Source organism: Suricata suricatta, chromosome 1 (assembly GCF_006229205.1).
Source record: "Suricata suricatta isolate VVHF042 chromosome 1, meerkat_22Aug2017_6uvM2_HiC, whole genome shotgun sequence".
Classification (NCBI taxonomy): domain Eukaryota; kingdom Metazoa; phylum Chordata; class Mammalia; order Carnivora; family Herpestidae; genus Suricata; species Suricata suricatta.
Window position 1 is genome coordinate 168,321,539 of NC_043700.1, and position 17,253 is coordinate 168,338,791.

General features: G+C 37.1%; 1 pseudogene; it reads right to left on the minus strand.

Moving 5' to 3' along the window:
* Positions 1 to 15,764: 15,764 nt before the first annotated feature.
* Positions 15,765 to 16,705, minus strand: LOC115302226 (annotated as a pseudogene).
* Between the last annotated feature and the right edge of the window lie 548 nt (positions 16,706 to 17,253).

The following is a 17,253-nucleotide window of genomic DNA, read 5'->3' on the forward strand; positions in this document are numbered from 1 at the left end:
TGAGAAGGACTGTTTCAATATTTAATATCTAGTAATATCTCTTCTCTGAATATAAGCATATAAGGATTCTTAGTGCCATATATATTCAAAGGCAAATGGGTGAAAGAAAATAGTGACTGCATTATATGTTTTTTTTAAATGTTTTATTTATTTTTGAGACAGAGAGATTCAGAGCATGAGTGGGGAGGGGCAGAGAGAGAGGGAGGCACAGAATCGGAAGCAAGCTCTGGGCTCTGAGCTGTCAGCACAGAGCCTGATGCAGGGCTTGAACCCACAAACATGAGATCATGACCTGAGCTGAAGTCAGAGGCTTAACCGACTGAGCCACCCAGGCACCCCAACTGCATTATGTGTTATGACCATAGTTATGGCCATGTTATAATGGCCAGACAGATAAACTACATAAGGTCATAGGGATAATTTGAAGAGTATCAACTTTCCTCCCCTGGCTCTAATTACTTTATTCAGGAAAAAATATATTGGTTTCTGTTTTAGTTTGCTAGGGTCACTATAACAAAATATCACAGATGGAGTGACTTCAACAACAGGCATTTATTTTCTCACAGCTATGGGAGCTGAAGTCCAACTTCAAGGAATAAACAAGTTTGGTACTCCTGAGGCCTCTCTCTCTCTGCCTTAAAGATTGCCACCTTCTTACTGGCGACCATGGTCACCATCACATGGTCATACTATGGCCTTTTATCTTTGTCTTAATCTACTCTTTTTATAAGCGCACCAGTGGATTGAATTAGGATCTATTCACATGACTTCATTTTGTCTTAAATAGTCCTTTAAGGATCCATTCTGAGGAACTGGAGTCAGTACTTCAACATACAAATTGGAGGTGGAACAAAATTCAGCTCATAAATTCTTTTTTTTTTAAATACTCTGATATAGTAAACATATATGAGAAAGGTAATCCACTGACTTACATCCACCCTAGAATATCAGTGATAGAAAACTGTAGTGAGTGTAAGTCAGAAAGTTTCTTAGAGTCATAAGTAGTGTGAGAGTTACTGTAAAAGTAACACAGGCAAACCCTAACCATTACATTCACTGCCATACCCCAGGGCCTTTTTAAATTTACAAAGAAAGAAACAAAAAAAAACGTTGAAGATATTAAATAGTCAGGAACACTGTGTAAAGGAGAGCTATATTTATTAGAGTCTTAAAACCAAGGCTCTCAAACTTTACTGTACCAAGAATCACAGAGAAACTTATCAAAGAATCAGATTCCTGCTCTCCAATCTCAGAGCATCTCATTGCCATGCTGGGATGAGCCCAAGGATCTGTACTCTAAGAAGCATCCAAGAACATTCTGATACAGTTAATTATGGAGCACATTTTAAGAAACTGAAGCATAAGCAAAATGCTAATTTTGGTTTATTCATTAAAAGTGTTAATGCTCACACTCAGAAAAAGGATACTGTCTGGATATTTTGATTTTTTTTTTGTCTGAAGGACTCTTTCCTTTACCAGTTTCCTGACTTATATCATCGCTGTCTCTCCTTGAAATTTCCATCTGTAAAATGGATATATTCATAACACCTGCATTATAGATTGTTAAACCATTTAGAAATATATGCCTTACGGTAATGCTTCACACTTAATTGCTCAATTAATCTTAGCTACTGTTATATGGAGAAAGGTAGGATAAGGTGTCACAGTAAAGAAAACATAGGATATAGCAGATGTTTATTCCCAGAAAGAAACAGTCACAGTGTTAAACAATTTTGAATTATAGGCCAGAATTCTGAATAAAGATATTAAGAAAAAACAAAACAAACAAAAAAAACAGACCTTAAATGAGGCAGAGGAAATAAAAAATAATTTGGAGTTAAGAGATAAAGGGAATTAGCCTTCACTGAGAAGTTTCCAGGTGCCAAAATCCTTGGCATAGAATTAGAAAAAACCCAAATATGTTTTATATTTCCAATTTTGCATACCAGAGCAAATCTCAAAAAGATTAAACTGTAGATTAAAAAAAAAGGAAAACAAGCTAAGTAGGAAGTAAAAGAAGAATTCAAAATCTTGTTTCATGGATTCAAGAACCAATACCACTGCAATAAATTCTAAGCAGCAACCATGCCACAAAGGGTCCTCATTTTCCTATAGAACCAAAAAAAGCCAACCAATCAATCAACCGAGTGGCTGTTGAGTAATCTCTGCTCAAAAATCCTGTTGCCAGAGTCTCTGAGCTACCCACTGTTTCAACCTTCTCCAACAGTCAAGATGCACAGAGAGAGGGATTAAAAATGTACATGGTTTTTGGTGATATATAATAAATTTTATTTAAATAATGGTCCACATTGCATATTCTCTCTCGAAATACCCTTTTCCCAGTCTGAGTAGTGCTTATTAATCTCACACTGCAAATGGTCCTATGGCATAAAAATAAGCATAGCAATATAATTATTAAAAGTTAAACAGTTTCTGTTTGCCATTTCTTGAACTCTGAATAGGTTTCTCAACCTCACTTAGCAATGGCCAAATACCTTATACAGTGAACTGCAGAGGTAAAATTAGAGTATCAGGGAAGTGGAGAGTGTATGTAACTCATGATTTTTGTTATTTAAAATTACATTAATAAGCAACCTCACACTTGGGTATCTTAAAATGGCAGTATACTACCCTCTTTCCCTCATCTTTGTGTAGGCTGGTTTCAGACAGAAGTTCTTGCACCAAATACCACTTATGGTTGTTAAGTGGTCATTTGGGTCTGGTATGACCTGAAACTTGAATGGGCTGGACGAATTCTAATTCTAATGTCTGGAGTGATAAAGTTAATTTGGAAAGGGTACCTGCAACAGGGGGCTAGCCCCAGTGGCCTTGCCTACATCACAAATCTAAACCTGTCAGTCCGCAGTTATGGGACATGCTGGACTGTCAAGGAAACCTGATATACACCAATCACAATGGCACATCTCACCTTTAGTTAGTTTGTCTGACCCTAGAAAATAGGACCAGTGAGGCTTACAAAAGCTTGACCAACTATGCTTTGTTTCCACGTTGCCTCTTGTTGCCTGTAGCATTCTAGAAAACTCACTGTTGCCACAAACCCCTGGGGCACAGGGCTCCAATGCTTGTGAGTAGTATTCCCCTAACCCATGGACTGTTGTCCTTTGAATAAAGAATATCAAATAAGTTACTAAATTGTTTCAGGTTTGTTTGTTTGTTTGTCTCTTTTCATTTTACAGGAGACTCAGCTGTGAAGGTTGGCATGACTCAGGATGGGTTGATTATTTCTTACTAGCAACGCTGCACCCTTTTGTATATTAGGTTGGCCTAATGTGCATCATGAAGATTTGGGAAGGGTCAAAGTTTTTATATGTAGACTGGGCATGTGCTGTGCTGCAAAAGGGGAGAGGGAGAAGCCACCAGGCCAATTAAACCTTAGGCTTGGAAAAGGCACATCACTTGGGCCGTATTCTATTGGTAAACAATCACAGACTCCATCCCCTGGCCCTGATTCGAGAGAGTACAAAAATTATCTTCACTATGGGATGAACAAAAAGCAGTTCATACTGCAACAGAGCACGAGGACCAGGTGATTCCTCTGTGACCATCCTGCCTGGATAATCAGTGAGGGAGATCCACCTTCAGAAGTCTAGGTTAAGAAGTTTATTAATGGAATTAGATGTTACATTGTTGTGGATCCAAGGCAATAATGATACAAATGTAAGAGTTGATGAAATAGGGGGAAAAAGGTGTATATTTTTCGGGAAAATATTGAAGCTAGTTACATCTAGCTTCTAGATTAACAGAATGAAGGGGCTGGTGTAGTAAAGTGTGAAAGCGTTTTGGGTTTTGGTCCTTGGCTCCTGGTGGTTTCCTTGTCTCTGAGTTTTGCAACAAAGCTTCTGGGGGTGGACTTAGGGTTGCTGTTGTTGAACACGACTGGCAGTCACGGGAGGCAGAGTGCAGTGCAGGCAGGAACAGGGACAAATTGAAAAACACCTGTACCCCTTGGTCTCTCCTAAGACAATATGTCTCCCTCAAGTCTAAGTGTTATTTCTTCCCTCTGCCTCGTCCATTCTAATTTGTAATCACATACATGAAGTGTTCCTGGGATGTATATTTCCTGATATAATTAAGTTGGCCACAGAACAATGCAACATATATATTCAGTGACTGATCAGGGTCCACACACGTTTGTACGTGCCAGGTATTTATGTAATCCTACCTGGTCAGAAAAAATATATATTGAATGACTTATTTTTGTTTGTGTTTTTGAGACGGATCACCATGTATTATAAAGTATCACAATAACAGTGTAGGTGCACTTTTATCAAGTGGCTTTGTATTGCTTTAGTATTAGTCACCTAACTACCTCTTCACTCATTTGTTCACCCCGCATTTATTGAGCACTGCTACATGCCAGATATTATGCACCTCTGATGACTTTATTTGTAAAGTTGAAATATTTTCCTTTCTTATTTAAGTAAATGTCATGCTGTTGAAAGCCATTTTTAATCAAGAATTCATATATTTGCATTGAATCATAATTTTGGAAAGGACTGTGGAAGGTTATTCAGGCAAAACTACTCCTAAATCACTAGTTCCCTCCTCATTTCCCCCGTGTAGCCAGCACAATCTGTACCAGTGCAATGAACCGACCTGAATGATGACATGTCAACTCCCATTAACAGCTGAATTGATATCCAAAGGTTCTGGGGAGTGTCTACATTAGTAATGGAAGTGGATTCAAATATGTTAGAAAATTGTTTCCCATTCCAATCTGATTTTTTTTAAGTATGTGATTTAAAATCTTGTAAATGCATTAGTGCTGCAAATACCACCGAGAGGAAAAAAACACATTTGTAAAGATTTCTTTGCCTTACTTTGTCTTGATGTGTAACTTGAAAATTATTTTAGCTTTTAGGAATATAAATGGTTTGACATTTTGCTTGCTTTTTACCCCCACTTTTAATTTCCCACTAGCAAACCCCCTCCATGAGCAAGACTGAAAGGCCATACTATTGTCCTGTACAAATACGTTCAACAAACTGGTAAATTGCTTAGGAATGATATTATGTACTTTCTCTTTCTCTATATCATTGATTATTCATAACATCCTCAATAACACAACAATCTATTTCAACTTCACACAAAGGAACTAAATTTAGTTGAACAGTAAAACTGAAAGCAAGAGTATGTGAGAGAGAACAAGAAGGGAGGTTAAAAAGAGTTTTTTCATTTTTATCTGTAAATTAGACATTAAATTATTGGATTTTAGATCTGACCTCAAGAGGTTATCTTTTTCACACACTTTCTATAAGTACAATAGAGACTATGTGACATTCTAAATTTGTGTAAATTTCAGTTATTGAGACAATGGACCAGTCAATGAGGAAATAACACATGTCCTTTGCTTTTTAATCTCAAAAATGCATTTTTTAAAGTTGCAAAATGACTGTAACATTAAATAAATTTCAGTCTTCAGGTCAGCAGTTCTGAATTTCAGCAATTCTGAACACAGCCCTAAACGACTGTATTTTCAGGACAACTTACTCCAAGGACGGCTTTGGCAGATATTTAAATATTAACTCTTTTTCAGGAACCATTTTCCTTATTTTCTGTTTGCAAATAATCAACACACCTAAAGTCTTATTTTCTGTGATTATAACCTTTTCATATTTTTCTTCTAAAATTCAAAATTTGACTCCAAGAAATGGCAGATATTACTTCTACTTTATGTAAAATAAGCATTACTTATTTTTTTTCAGTTACCAGCTGACACATTTGAACACTTCATTTCAATCTCTATAATTATCACAGGATCAAAAATACCATTTAAATTCTGTCTCTCTATCCATGCTCAATGTCACAAAATGACCATTCTCTTAGTTTAGTTCATGAACTTCGTACTGTAGCTGATTTCCATATAACCTCTTACTTGTCTTATCACTAAGTTTCAGTTCACCTGTGTTAAGCCTTTAAATACATGATCTCTTCTAACACAAACATATCTGTGTGCACACAAAGACACACACACACACACATGTTCCAGAGCATTTGGTAAGCATGTAGCAGAACTTAGACTTGAATTCAGGAGTTTCTAATTCCCTTGTCTATTTTCTTAGGCAGTACATTAACTCACTTTGGTCTTCCGACAAGACTGTGAACTTGGTGAGAACAAGAATGTATCTTACTTAATCTCCTTCAAATACCCAGGGTTTATACTAGAGCCTAGAGCAGATTTATAACCCAATAAGTATTTTATAAATGAATCTAGTTAAATGGGAAAATCACATCGGGTGTTTCCTGTAGAACTGAGATTATTAAAGTACTAGATTACCTACCCAGAGTTTATTAGGCAAATGCATTTACTATGTACATGACTGCTTTATATAATATTCCCAAGTGACACCTTTTGGGGTCAAAGAGTAAAACTACATTTAGAATATTTGCACAATTATGGGAAATAGTTTGGTGGTTAGAACTCCGGAGATGGCCGTGAATTCCATGTCAGCGAAGTTATCTGAACAAAATGTGAACCAATCACTGGACCCAACCATTAAAGAATAAAGAAGAATGGAAAGGATTATTAGACTGTACACTAATTCAGGCCATCTTATACCCAATTTTGTTTTTATTTTCTTTTACAACTAAGTCCAGAAAGTAACTCTGCCTTCTACCACAATTTCCACAAAGAGAGGACAACAGAGAACACACTCATTGGCTGTCACATCATCAATTTTTTTCTCTTTCAAGCACTCATTTGTTTTTAAGCTAATTTTAGTCAAATAAAAACGTTTAAAAGGTTTAGCATGCAGATGACAAAATAGCAAACCTCTGGGGATGACTCTGTAGATTTGTGTCACAGCTGCCAATGTTAAGAAGACCTAAAACATGGTCCAATAACATAACAAATCAAAAGTGACACAGTTAATTCAAGGAAAGGGGCCAGCATACACTATGTAATCCTCTTTTTGCTGACTTGCACAAGAACAAACATCAGTATGTAATGATGCATTATGACACAAAATAGCAGGGGTTAGGGGCAAGCACAGACCGAAATCTTTTCTGCAGCATTTATGAAAGATTCAGAGCCACTTACTGTTCTTTTTTGCTGGTCTAAGCATGAATCAGTTTAGCAGCTCAATTTACAATGTTATTGCTCATGGAGGGAATAAAAAATATATCGGATGTTCTAAGATATCTATGTGAGAAATTAGTAATTTTCTATTGTGCACAGTGAGAGCAGTTGTGTTTTTTTAAAAGCAATTTTGCATTCATAGAGAAAATGAATAAAAATGTATTCTTTCCTAAAAGGACGAAACTACTGGTAGGTGAATGTGCTTGAACATAAAAAAATGCAGTGATTTCACATAGTCCTGAATTAGCTTGTACAGAAGTAGAGTCATTTTAGGTTTATTTCCCTTTGTGCAACTGAAAACTCCTTCTTCCCATTCTACTGGTTCAATGTAGAATTGGGCATTTTACAATGAGATTGATAAGTCAAGTGGCAATAATTACATATCAAATGACTGATGCAAATATTACCTAAATGGATAACATTGAAATCAACTGAAGTCAATTTTCAGCCTGGTAAAAATAGTAAGACTTCTAGAACAATCAGGTTACTTTAACTGAGAATACCCAAGCCTACAGAGCCCAATTCAGCACTCTGGTTTAAATTCCCAAGTTAGAAACAAGTAAAATTTGGCTTATTATTTTAAGGAGTGCTATAACTTAATTAAATATAGCAGATATTTTTAAATGGGCTGAAGAATATAAAGAAATTGGTAAACTAATTCTTCACTTGTAGGATTACTCATAATACAGTGAGGGGAAAGGGCACCAAGGTAAGTGCTAGGGGATGTGGGTTTTAATTCTAATTTTTATACTACTTAGCTCCGTGACTAGGTTAAGACCTACTGTGTAGGAGTTATTTCTCCTCAGTGAGGATCAGTTTTCCGTTTCCTCACATGCAGATTTAGCATTTCACATCCAATGATCTCTGAGGTCTCTTTCAAATCAAACATTCTGGAATTTTGTGATACTACTTTTGGATACACTTATTATTCCAAAGATTGTAGAGAACATTGGCATTGGTCATCAGCTCAAAATAGATGGAGGAAAAAACCAGGACAGAAGTTTTACATTCTGAGTTTGCAAACCTATTAAGCTTTAAAGCCTCAAGCAGAATGATATGAAAAGGATGCTTTTTCTTGGGTGAAGTTTTACAAATTCAAGTCAAGATATTTTATCTTGAAAATGCTAGATACAGCAGGAAGACATTTATCCCTTAGAGAGCGCCGAGCCAACAAGATGGTGCAGAAACATCTGCAGAGTAAGGTCTCCGTCATCCGAAGGGTTGTTTTGGGTTCTGCAGTGACCGCTGTCCAACTGGGTGATGATGGGGAAGTTACTTACATCTGGGGGGGGCTTTATTTTTCTTATTTTAAAGAATCGAGGCACTTAAACCTAATTTACTTAGTCATTTTCAGACTTCATGAAATAGAAACTAAGTGGAATTTAAATTTAAAAAAAGGAAAAGAAACTAAGTAAGTGGCACTGTTTGTTTAATGTTGATTAAATGTTTGTAAGATGTTAACATTCTCTTTCAGGTAGCCCTTACCTACACCACTGAATTTTTGCTTTTGTTTCTTTTGTTTTTGTTTTTGTTTTTTGACCTATGTTTTTGAAGCTGTTTGGTGGGAATGTTTTGATGTCCTAGAAACTAGTAACAGCTCTTTTGCACTTCAATTCACCCAGCCATTTCATTTAAAAGTAGATCCAGGCAAACCTGCATTTAAAAACTCAGACGTGAGTGCACCGTGAACAGGAAGGTATTTTAGAGGAAATAAACTCAGCATTTTGTCCTTCAAAGAGCTCCTAACATAGTGTTTTGGTGTCTGTAGTGAAATTCAACTAAGCACTGTTAGTAAAAACAGTAAATGCTCATCATACTGAGAATTTTTCTACATTCGAACAATAAGGCATCATTTGGGAAGCTAGAGACACTTAATTCTATTGCTCTTGTCTGATGTAATTACTGGAAAAGCTGTAGCACTAGGCCAAGTGGAAAATAATGCTTACAGTTAAATACATTGTATATTTTTATATAATTTTTAATGAAGTGCTACTGTTTATATCTTGATGGATGAAAAAATGCCTCTGCCAAGATTTTCAATTTATCTCTTCTTCCATTTCTATATCAAGTTTTCTCTATTCTTCATGTGATATAAGAAATCAATTACATAGCAACGATCCAGAAGGGAATCAAAATATGTCATAATTTTATATATACCATTTACAACTTTGTGTGTTTAGTTATAAAATTTATTTTTTGCATTACATTTTCATGGTTTTTTAATATATGGGCACCTTTTCCCATGTTTTGAATTTTCCTTGTGAGTTAGCTTCCATCTGACAAAATGATTAGCTAGTAATGTTTATGGCTAAGCGCTGTACTGAAAGGGACATTACTCAGCAGATTCTCATAACTAAAGTGAGTGAAAATGGTGATGAGGTACAGCAGAGCTCTGGTCAGCATTATGCTCATTTCGATTTGTGTCATGCTGGTATCTTCTACTCATTGGAGAAGACATGTGTCAACGTTATTAAAAAATAACTGTTAAGAACAAAGTAATAAATTAATCGTAGGCCCTGTACACTTTCTAAAATGATGGCTGTGCTATGACCAGCTCTCTTTACCCAGCATTAACCTGAAGACTGTCTCTGACCTCAAGAAGGTTATTCTACGGACGTATGTGACTTAACCGGGGAACATTTGAGGAAGCACAAAATAATATAAATTAAATTATTCTTAAGTGCTAATGGGACAATGGATCATAATATGCAACAAATTGTAAAGATAAACCAAGGGACTAAGTACCGCCTCTTAATGGTGAATCAATACAGGAACCAAAGGCAGGCAAGAAAATGCAGCCTGCAATGATCCACACTTTACTCAGACCACCAAGTTTGAAGTTATATATCATCTAAGAACTCCAGAATGGAGGTTATAAAGTGGCTTCAGGCAGGTGGAACTGAACACCATTTCCTATGAGGCACGTCTTTAGAGAATGAAATGGTGCCACTTTAAAATTTTGATTCTACAATTAATTCTGCATTGCCCAATGTGTTACCTGTTTTAAAGAGAGGCATTTCATCAGTATCTAGGCGCGATGTTTCTAAATTTCTTCTGCACTGGCATTTAAAGATCCACCCTCCCTCCAAATAAGGATTTTTGTTGCTATTAGTTTTATTTTTATTCTTGTTGTTTGGTTTGGTTTGTTGTTTTGTGCCTTAACACTGATGAAAGAAGCTGATTCCTGATGGAGGAAGAGAGAAAGAATTTGTATTCAGGAGTGATTTAAAAAAACAAATAATTTTGAGGACATGCCACTGGAGAAAGTAATGCAAACACATGTTTTTGTGTCTATAAACAAAAAGCAGGAAGACCTCACCACATATCAAACCAAGGGTCCTTCTGTAACTGGGTCATGCAAAAGGAGCCATTGCATGGCAAGTGACCAGTCTGGAAGCTGAAGAAAAATCTGCTTTATAGATCTGCTATGTGAAAGGGTCTGTGCAACAATGAGAATGGCTCTAGTACGTGACTATGACAATAGTGGGTGCACATTTGAAGCTCCCTACATGCCCAGGCCTCTGCTAAGTGTTTTTTGGACATCATCACATAGCATCCTCTCACAGCATCTCCAAGGTTTAGGTAATATTATGATAACCCATTTTCAGAGAGGAGGAAACAGGGACATTGAGCAACAAAGTCCATGGGTCTCAGTCTTGGAGACACATTAGAAATACCTGAAGATGATTTAAAAATGACTCCAGGGCTTGAATTTAAACTCTCTGGTAGCTGGGGTCAGGCACTGGTATTTTTTAAAGACCTTTTTGTGGTGCTTTAAGTGATGAAACCCATGTTGATAAGCACCAAATTATGTCATTCCTTCAGTTAACACAACGAGAGTGGAGTCAGGATTGGCACCTGGCAAGGCAGGCTCTTCATGGTCCATTCAGCTGTCCTGTATTTGGAGAAGCGTCCGCAGGCTGGAATTCGTAGCGTAGTTCAACCTGTTCCAAAATTATGACAGTATATTATGGCAGATTTACAGCATTGTGTTCTTGGATACTCCTTCCTTTAAAAGCTTCCTGTGGTTTCTCATTGCTCTTGCTGTAAAGAAAAATTTCATTTACTTGTTCTACAAAGACAAAAGCCCTCAGAACCTGGACTTGTCCCAGCCCTTGGGGATGCTCCTCAAGCAGTGTTTTTTCCATCCCCTCTGTCTCTGGGTTTTCCCATAGGCTATGTCCTCTGCTTGAATTATGCTCTCGTTTTTTCTTCTCCAAATTAATGCCACCCCCCCCTTCTAATTTTATCCCAAGGGTCACTTCTCAGGGAAAGCATGATTTTCATGACTAGGTCCGAGCCTTCATTTTCCCCAGTCTCCCCATTCACCTTATGGATTCTCCAAGCTTCAAGCTGCTTTATCCCCATTTACAGCTTCACTCGGTAACCCCACGCACGAGATTGCTGGATGGAAGTCTCTCACTGCCATCATTCTCCCTGGTCTCAAAGCGGTCAATTAGTGGGCATACATCTATTTCACTTTCCTTATGCCATCTTAAACTCTAGCTGTCTTGCAGCAAAATTTATCTTCCTGCTCTGTAATGTAGTTCCCTTTAAGTTTTTATTTGCATTAAAAATGACAGCATTCTCTTCTCTGCCAGGGCTTGTGTTCTTAGAACTACTGGTGAGTCCTCTTTCATCCAGTACTTACCCCTACTTGGACAACCTCCATAGTTGAACAGTCAACATATCTTCCTCCTTTCATTCTCACTGCCACCTCCAAGTTCAAGGCCTCATCACTTCTAATTAAACTACTACAGCACTGCTCCACATGTGTTGGGCAATACACAATTGAATCATTAGATTCATGGGTTCAACCCATTACAATGCCAGTGTCTTATCCCAGTTCAAAGGAATCTGGATGCCTGGGGGCTAAAGCTTTAGGATTTTCATTTTAGAAAGTTTCCACATCATTCCTCTGCACACAGGAGTTTGAGATCATTAAACTGAAATAACTTTATCTCTGTAAGCATTGTCTAATCTCAATCTTTCCTGCTTCAACTGAACATAGATATTCCTTCCACATTAATATTCCAAGGAATTATCCCAGTAGCAAAATACTCAAACAAAACATATAATTCTGGAATTCCATTGTAAGGCTATCTAATTAAGAATAGAAAGGAGGCATGTGCTGGGATAAGCACTAGGTTTTGTACGTAAGTGATGACTCATAGGACTCTACCCCTGAAATCAAGAGCACACTGAATACGCTATATGTAACCAGCTTGATCATAAATTATATTTAAAATATGGTAAAGTTTAAGAAGGATGTTTTACTTCCTCTATGATGTTCCGACTTATTTTTCTACATATACTCTATTTCTAGAGACAAGTTGCAAGACATATTTCTGAAGATCTTTCTCTGTATCAGGTTAACACATCTATACCTTTTTCATTTGCTTTTTCCCCCCGCCAAAAATATGCTCACTCCAACATACGCTTGGAATTTCAAACTTCTGTGCTCACCACAAATTAAATCTTTTAATTACTCTTTGTTAATTGCTTGAGTGGTGACAGCCAAAAATTTTATTAGGTGTCTAGAATATTAATGCCAGCTTTTCCATGTTTTTCCATCCTAGTTTCATAATGCTTTTCAAAATATAGAGATTTCTGTAGTGACTCTCATCTCTCCTTTTACCTGATGTGGCCTATGCTTCCCAGTTCTAAAGAGACGCGTCTTCATGTATTTAGGTATTTGGTACAACTGCTGTTGCAGACTAATTCATGTGGCACCTTTGATGTTGGGAAAATTCAGATACCACTGCCTTGGGAACTCAGTGCAAGTGTTGTATTCATAGAACCCAAAGGCCTCAAATTAATGACTTGACAATAATGCCCTCTTCTGAAAAATTGTCCTACTAGAAGATAAGCACTTCTTTCTTGTCTTTTCCAAAGGACACCTTCCACTCCCCCCCCCAACTACTTTTGATCATTCATGTGTTCATTTTGTTCAGGTTTCAATAATTAATGAATAATACTCCATATCAATTTACAAGCAACTGAGAAACGAGATGTCAGGTTACTATAGATTAAACAACCATTACTGTTTAAAACTGATTTCAAAGATAAAGTTTAAGTGCATGGCCAAATGGCCATGTAGTACTCACTTGAATTAGAATGACTAACTCACCTGAATAGCCTCAGGCCTTCCCAACAGGATAGGCTCCTTTTTGTGAGGCAGAAGACCAGATGTGAATGGACCTGCTGGACAGAAAGATATCTTCCTCATCCTGATATTAGCTCCCCACAAAACACTCCAGATTGATCTATGCCCCTCATTCTCTTCTTTCATCTGATTAGAAAGTTTGGAAAGGAACTACTTCTCATGATGCCAGCTCCTCATTCCCACACTGTCATTTTCTTTCTTTCTTTCTTTTTTCTTTATAATCTGGGTGTCCAGTCTTCCAGAAAGAACATGAGTTCTCTCTGCTTCCTCATGGCACAGGTATAAGGGGCAAACTTCCATTGGAAAGCACTCTGTAATCCACTTTGACCAGTGTTATCCTAGGTAAATCTTTAATTATGAGCCAAATCCTCCAATATTTTATCCGGAATAAAGGTGCTATCAATGTTTCTCTGTGAAAATAGGCCATTTCTCTAGTAAAAAGAAAAAACTTTCCATTTGCTCTCTATTTCACTCAGAATAATAGCCAAAGCACACATTCTGTCTGACCTCAAGTCCTTTTCAAGATGGGTCCCCAACACCCATCTATTCTAATATTCTTCTCCTGTTTACCTCAATTCTCTTTCCCCAAGAAGATCATTCTGGCCTTCCTGTTTGTCTGTAAACATATAAGACATTTACTTGACCTATTCCTCCACCTAGGATTCTCTTTTTCTGGATAACTCCGTCAAGTACTTAACTTTGCTGAAGCTTCACCTTCTCAGTAAGGCCTCCCATGAAACTCTATTATCCTGTTTAACACTGCAACCCTGCCGCACCTCTTGAACCACCACATTTATTTCATGTTGTACTCTTTATATTTTTTACATTGTCTTCAAATATACTATGCACTTTACTTAATTGTTTTTATTATTGTTCATTAAATATTTTTCCGAACTGAAACTTACACTAGAGTGACTGTTTTGTATATTTGGTTCCATGACATATTCTAAGCACACAGAATAGTTCTGGGCAAGTAGGTGGCAACCAACATGGGGGAGAAGTAAGCCTGGGATAGAGGCGAAGGTCATGATACTAATACCCATTAGACGATATCCCTGGATATCATCTGGATATAAGAGCAGAACAAATGGTAGTTACTTTAAAATTTTGTTTTCTCATTTTGTACCACTGAGTGCTTTGTGGCTAAATAGGTTTTTAACCTCAGCCAATATACACTGTTACTTACTTTTCTGAAAATTAGACCAAACTATTTAAACGATACTTAGTGCTACAAGTCATTTAGTATGTGACAGTTTTATGTACATGAAATTGCCAATGTATTTGCTATAAATAAATCTATATATTTTTATGCCACAGGATGAATCATTCAAGCTTATAAACCCTCCCTGCTGACTATTATGTGTTTGACAGAAATTTGTGGTTGATATTATCATTGTTGTTGAAAGTATTTTTGGAGATGAATAATCAAAAGTGGGAGCTAACATGTATTTGTGGACTGGTTTGTGGTATCCATTCAACTTTCTTGTAGTCTACTTACCTGTGATATATAGGTTAGAAAGTTAAACCCCATTGACCTAATTCTCTGGTATGCAGAGTTTTGGTTGGAGATTAGGGACTGCCAAGTGGATGTGTTTAATGAGATTTGATGGTAGAAGGTAAGAGAGAGTACTGTGCTATAGCTTATGTTAATGCTGAGGATATTAGGTTCTCTACTGATGTGTTCAGATGTCCATTCACTGTCTTCATGGGTGACAGTTGTTATATTTCAGTAGTTTCAAGATTTTTGGTTCACAACTAGAGTGGCATGTTCTTGAATTCAACAACCCTTCCTACTTCCTACCATTCCTGGTTACTGCAGATATGGAAGCTCCCATGCTGCTCTAGTCTGTATGTGGTGTCGTTTAGCAGGTGTTCTTGAGGGCAAGCCTCGATTCTGCCTTTCTAACTTTATCAAAGATTTTTCAATTACCTAATTACTTGTAACAAAAAATTTTATGTTTAAAATGGTTGGAGAAATTTTCCTCTTATCTGGCATTTATTACCACATACTGTAAGAATTTTCGAATGATACCTCCAACTGTATTAATCATCTATTGTGACCTTGGCCCAAATGCAAGTTTCTCCTGTATTAAAACTAAATCATTTCACTTGCATTCCTATAAATTCTTGATCATTATGAATAATAGTGGGTGCATAGTAAGCACTACTTATTTCAATGATTGTATTTCCATACTCTTACTATAATTTTATTTTGAGAAAAAATATTTATTAGATGCCCTCTGTGTTCTAGATACTATTGCATGTACAGAAGTAATTAAGTAGATTTTATTTTTCTTCCTTTTTTAAACTATGTTACCTATTATTATTTTGCAATATATTTCAAAAAATGCAGTGACTGTTGCCTTAAGTGCCTCACAAACAAAGCAACTCCACCTGTAGCATTTGTCCTTTTTACCAATGATTGGGGCAAAATGTCCAATAAAAATGTAAATGCAACATATGCAATCATGCTATGTGTTGCAAATTGCACTTGACAGTTCACCACAACAATGGAGACCTGGCCCTTTGTTGGTTCACCCAGTCTTTGAGACCCAAACTGAAGTCATCAGGAAAACGGCCTATATACAAGGTTTGAGCTGTGCTCAGCCAATTGGTTCTGTCCTCCAGGAGTGAGCCCACCTGGAACATTGCTTTGTCCTGCTCCTTCATGGGACTATCTATCATCCCCAGGCAGGTAGGCAAGCAGTTTTGTGTTCTGTTCTAGTTCCACAGGCTTATCTCGGATTGGGACCAGTATCTCTTTTCCAATTTCACTTTTCACCCAACTTACTGAGTCTTCATATCCATACTACTGCTGAAGCCAAAATCTCTGCCTTCAAATCTGAATGGATCTGCAACACACATCTTTGAACAGCCATTTGAAAACTAAAGCTTAATAGCACCTTTAATTTGTAACAAAGCCTCTGCACAGAGATTTCTCCAAGACTTATTATCAAGACCATCTAGGTGCAAAACCACTGCTCTTGAACATTTGTTTCTAGTTCCCAGAAACAACCATAACACCAGCAGCAACAAACCGAGGTTTCCTTCTACATGAATTCATTTATTTGAAACTACCACCATCTGCCATCTTGGAAGACTAAACGAAGAATGTCAGAAATTTCAGAAGCCAGCAGTATTGTTTCTCCTGGAGTTTTACTCTTGTGTATAACATTTTGCAAGCTTAACATCATTCTCAGTTTTCTGTTCATCTTTTCTCTGGTAGCATGGCATTCTCTCAGGCACTGAAGAGTGAGCAAAGCAAAATGGACAACAGAGGGGTTGGCAGGTCCATAAGTAAAATAAGGTCAGGCAGACATCTGTGACACCATCGTAGACAATGGTTCTACTTAATGGATCTTCTGCTAGATCCCATAGCTGGTTAACTAAATTGAGAGGGCATCAGGTTCTTTATTCATGGTAGAGGAGGAAGAATTCATCCTCTATGCTCTACACAAATGAAATCTTCTTAAATTTGCACCAAAGCTTCAGGAGTCCAAAGCCTGCTGTACAATTGAGGTCCCACCTACTCATGAAGTAGAGAGACCCAGGAGGCACAGAGTGGGTCCCTCTGTTTGGAGCCACAATCTCAGCAATGGCAAATGACCAGGCGAACTCTAGGAACCAAAGAGTGAGAGAGCTGGTGAGGAAAGGTTCTACAAACTCACCCATGGGCCTGTAACCTCCATCAGTTCTTGATTTTTTTTTCTTATGGGGCATATAAATTAGTGGAAGTTTTCAAGTAGCAAGGCATAGCATAAAAATGTCTTTATTTGTTCCTCTTGACACGAGGTTGCCTTAATTTTACTCTGAAGCAATACATTTTTGTGCATATTTTGGTAACTAGACACAACTCATTCTCTAAGTTGTTTTCATGGCATTCTTTTTAAAGTGGTGATAATGTTGGTAAATTCCAAATTTCTTATTCCCCCAAACCATGTAAGATCATATGTCAATATGCAAATATCTAACTTTTTTCCTCTTTGTT